Genomic DNA, 5,729 nt, shown 5'->3' on the forward strand with positions numbered 1-5,729 from the left:
ATTTTACACTACCTCCGTCTGCTGCAGCCACTGGACACTGCTGTTCCACTGCGCCTGACGTAGTATGAAGACCGACCTAACACACCACCGCCAGAGGTCCGGCGCTGCGGACGCCACGACACCACTGCCAACCCATACATCTGACGTGTTGCCAACTACAGGTGTTTCCATTTTTCTGATCACCATCTGTACATTAGAATGTCGAAAAAAGACTATCCTTTTTTTACAATGTACTTTTAACGAGCTTCCTTTTAGAAAATTTCTCCAGCAATGACAAAATCAAAATGTAAGTGGTTTACACTAGGATAGTATTTTGGTATATTCACAACAGCAATGAAGTTTTTCATAGCTCAGGGAAAAGCTGAGGTTTGCCAACTCGAAGGAAGGGGAAAACGCCATCAAAAGTATTCCTGGGAGAAGATTCACCTAACGGATAAATCAAGTATACTGTTCCAGCGCACTTCTTGGTATCCTTATGCAACGTGTACAACATCCCTTGTTTCTCCACTTTTGTTGCTTCTGTGCACAGAAGTACCATATTTCACGGAATTACATATTACGAGGAGGAAACCGTTTAATGCAGCTTACTTTTGCCCCATATGTATTCACACAATATTTGAAATCCCTGGGTCATGTGGAGAATTCTTTATAATCAAGTGTGCAGGCGGGACATAGAGCCCGGTTCCTCTATTTACACCTAGAATTCTTTTCCTTTGCTTCAAGAGAGCATGGTTTCTCCTTTATACCAGCGTTAGGGTCGAGTCGAGCCAAATCTGGTGTGTTCGAGTATTCTCTTCAAGTATCTTGCATAGACAATATAGGTTATCAATGATACTAGTACTACTACTAGTACAACTTTTATTATTATTATTATTATTAATAAATAATAATTATAATTATAATTATAACAACACTGTGATTAAACATGAAAGATACGCGGTCTGTATTTGAATACTAAAAAATTAGTTGATTGCTAACCTCGGTAGTCGTGAATTCTAGGAGTCAAGGATATTGTTCACGAGCTTGTGAATTTGGGTTGAGGGCTTAGGTTGAGTATTCGGGCTCGAGCCAAACATTGTTAAAAGTTATAGGGCACTGGCCAAATATCTTCAAAACTGTTCGCCCCGAGTTTACAATTGTCAACAACTTGAGCAGCTCGGCTCACAGCGCACTCACTATCGACCCGAACCGAGAAGTGAGCCGAGCCAACAGCTCACCGAACCGAGTGAGCTAGAGCCTTCGGCCCAGATGAGCCGAACCGAGCAGATGGCTCATCCCAACCAAGCCAGCTCGAGCCGATGGTTCACCCCAAGCGAGCCGGCTCGAGCCATCGGCTCAGTTATTACTTCCCAACTGAGCTTCTTATTAAAAAATCTCTTGGGGTCTCGATATCGAGACAAGAAGACATGCGAGCAGTGTTTCCTCTAGTGAGCAACATTAAAAGTATTCCATATTACTACTTAGCTTACATTTCTCATGGTTTTCGCTTTCTAGTGTAATCAGGCCATGATTTCAAAACGAGTTAAAACGTAATAATAATAATAATAATAATAATAATAATAATAATAATAATAATAATAATAATAATAATAATAATAATAATAATAAATATAAGTATTCCATACATATAGAAATGCTTTTAACCAAGCACACAAGAAATTATATTTTGTCCGTTTAGCACTATCATTCTTTTGTCACTTATAATTATTAATATTCATATAGTAAATATCTTATAATTCTTATATTTTAAAATCAATTGACAGGGCTCTGATTGCTTTTATGAGAAATAAATCTTTGGTTTTATAGATCCTACGCAGTGGCGAATTCGTGCGTCGTTTCGACCCTATGCCGTTTCGGTCCTGCGCTGTGTAGATCCTGTGCCGTTTCGATCCAGTGCCGTGTCGATCCTGTGCCGTTTCGGTCCTATGCCGTGTCGATCCTGTGCCGTTTCGGTCCTATGCCGTGTCGATCCTGTGCCGTTTCGGTCCTATGCCGTGTCGGCTCTATGCCGTTTCGATCGTACGTATTCTATGCATATAATTTGCACAGGCATAGAATCGACAGGAGTTTATAATTTGTAAGAGCAAAGATTAAACAGATAATAAAAATATTATTTTCTTAGGCATATGATTAAAAGTTAAATTATTTCAGAGCAGCGGCGTGAGAGCAAAACGGCACAGGACCGAAACGGCATAGGATCGACACGGCATAGGGCCGAAACGGCACACGATCGACACGGCACAGGACCGAAACAGGTTTCTGAGCTGAATTGTCGGTCGTATGCCGTGTCGATCCTGTGCCGTGTCGATCCTGTGCCGCATCCCCAAGCAAATAGCTGAAATGTTAGCTCAAGGAATAATACGACCTTCCTAGAGTATCCATCTCAATCCATTACATGTAGTGCCCAAAAAGGATGGAAAAAATCTGAGAATTGTAATGGACCTCAGAAAACTGAACTCGCACATTAAGTTACAACAGGTGAGATATTCTCCTTGGGATATCTCCTTGAGATAGATGAGATCCTTGGTACATTACAAGGTAACACTGTGTTTGGGAATTTGGACTTAGTCATGGCGTATAATCAAGTTGTATTAGATGAAGATTCAAAACCATATACCGCCTTTTTGTTTGAAGGTCAGCTTTATGAGTATAATCGTGTAGTATTTGGACTGATTAATGGCAGTGCAGCATTAGCATCTTGTCTGAATAAAGTACTAAAACAAGACCTACGCAACAATGTAGTTTATTACGCAGATGATATTTTGATAATGGGTAAAATCCCGAAAGATTATTTGAAAAATCGGGATTTAGTTCTCGAACGATTAGGAAATTTTGGTTTAACAGTAAACATTGAAAAGTCTAAATTCTTTCAGAGGTCAATAGATTTTTTTGGGTTACTTAATAGACGCCAATAGAGTGTGCTATAGCGACTCTAAAGTACAAGCAATTAGAGATCTACCAATTCGAACAAATTTAACAGAAACTCGGCAAGTATTAGGACTTTTTAATTGGTTTAGGAGATCCATTCCTAAGTTTGCTGAAATTGCCGAACCTTTGTTTTCTATTACGAAGAAAGGAGTACCATGGCGATGGGGAGAAGCACAAGAACAAAGCTTCCAACGTTTAAAAACCTGTATAATGAGAAACATCCGTTTAAACCATCCTGATTATAGCCGTCCTTTTTTCGTTCAGTGCGATGGAGCACTTACAGGCATTTCTGGTATACTTTGGCAACCTGGGATTAATACTAATGAACCATCAGTGATACATTGTGTAAGTCGGACTCTGAAAAATGCGGAAAAGGCATATACCATCACTGAAATCGAATTATTGGCGGTGCGATTTTCTTTGCAAAAATTTGCTCCATACTTAAGTGGATGCCATTTTACCGTTATTATTGACCATAGCTCACTATGCCATTTGAAGAAAATCCAGGGATACAATAGTCGCTTGTTAAGATGGTCCTTAGAAATGCAATCCTTCGATTTCGAAGTTAAATATATAAAGGGAATAGATAACGTGCCTGTAGATACACTATCCCGATTATTTCCTAGTGAAAACCATCATGTATTATCAATAAATGTCTTCAAAATTTTACAAGAAGAAATTTCCAATATTTCTGTTGACGAATTGCAAAAATCTCAGAGAGAATATGAACCATATGCAAAGATCATTCAACATCTGACTTCATGTCCAGATAAATGTGATTGCCCTCGTTCTTGAAACACCCTGTATCGTACGTCGAACAATGTGTTGGTAATTAAGGATTTTAAATTTGAACATCGAAACAAAATTTGTGTTCCACCTAAATTGGTGCCCCACATATTGAAAGCTTAACACGATGACTTTGGACATTTCGGTTATCTGAAGGTATATTCTCTTATAAATAAATCATTCTACTGGAAATCATTTAGATCTCAGATTAAAAATTATATTAATGATTGTAAAGAGTGTATGAGGATCAAGCACAACTATCGTTCTATGTATAAACCTATGATGTCCGCAATACCTGAACGACCACATTCATTCATCTCCATAGATTTGTACGGACCACTTCCAAGAGCTTCCACTGGCGAAACCTTTTTGCTTACTGTAATGGATATTTTCACCAGATACATAGTAGCATATCCTTTGCGAAGAGCAACTGCATCAGCGAGAGTTAACCGTATTTTAAATGTATACATTCCGCATTGCGGTCATGTGGAACATGTATTATGTAATAATGGACAATTTAGGAGTCATGTGTTCTTACGTGGTATGAATAATGCAGGTATCAAAGTGCATTTCGTGACACCGTATCATCCCAGCAGTTCTGTTGTAGAGAATATTCATCGACATCTAGAAATGTTGTTTCGACATTGTTGTCATAATAATCATAAGGACTGGATTAAATATGTGACTGAAATCACGTATTTTCTGAACTATTCAGTGTCTGATACACTTGGAGTGGCGCCTGCCAATATTCACAATGGTACAGATTACGTAGCACTAATCGAACAACATTTTGGAATTCGACTCGACAATAACAGTGAAATAGATTATTCCCACCTGGTAAGCATGATTCATTTACGGAGAGTACAGAAATTTAAATCTCGAAATTCGAAAATTGAAGAGCAACAATTGGGAAAAGTTAAAATTCAACCTAAAGATTTAGTATTTGTACGATTACATCCTCAGAGTGACGCTACATTAAAAAGGATATACAAATTTTGTGATTTGTACGCTGGACCTTATTTATGTTCTAAACAACTCAGTCCCAAGGTATTTGAACTTGTGGATATAAAAACGGGAAAAACTTTAGGACTACGGAATGTTGATGAAATCAAGCTATTGCAGCCTACTGAAAGTACTAGAAAACGGTGGTTAGATGTAGTCAAAACTTTAGTTCCTTCTGAAGTCATGACGCAAGCAAATATAAATACCAATTGAAAATTTTTTTTAAAAAAGGGTTCATTGTATAAAACTTTGTTATTTTATCGTTGAATTTCCAGAATTGTATATTTTATCTGATGTTGTATATTTTATCTGATGTTTGATGTTTGTGTTTCATGTCTTTCGCAAAGTTCTCTCATAATTACTTATATGAATATTATAAATATTTAAAAATTAAAGATCATAATTTTGATGTAAACGTATGAAGGTAATGACAGATGACATTTATATAAGATAAATGCAACTTATTATATGGAAAGAATAAGAATAATGAATATCGAATCTCTTAATTTTTCAAAGTTTATTAATGTATTAAATGATAATCCTCAATGTGTTTATATAATGTATTATGTTCTAATTTTATCGCCTTCTAACCTTACTAATATTTAATATTATGAAGATCTTTATTTGTAATTTGAACATGAAGGAAACTATCAATTAGGTTTAATTTTTGAATAGCCTCATTCATGATAATTGTAAATCGTCGTTATTAGTATTGAGATATATTGATAAATATAAAAATGTGTAATGTTATAATATATTATATATAAATGGAAAAGTAGAATATTTGTATTAAAGGTGATATTAAATATACGAGGGCTATTCAAAAGGTAGATGCTTTATAACCTTCAATCCAGGGTTCTTTCCTTAATAGTAGAACTATTATGGAAGTCCCGTCCGGGCGACATCTACAACGATAACGTTGTATATAATATTAGCAATCTGTGCCAGTTTATAAAAAGGGATCAGAGGCGAATTATTTGAGCAGTATTATGTATAAAGAAAAGAAAGACACA

This window comes from Thermobia domestica, chromosome 5 (assembly GCF_964235325.1).
Source record: "Thermobia domestica chromosome 5, izTheDome1.hap1.1, whole genome shotgun sequence".
In the NCBI taxonomy this organism is placed as follows: domain Eukaryota; kingdom Metazoa; phylum Arthropoda; class Insecta; order Zygentoma; family Lepismatidae; genus Thermobia; species Thermobia domestica.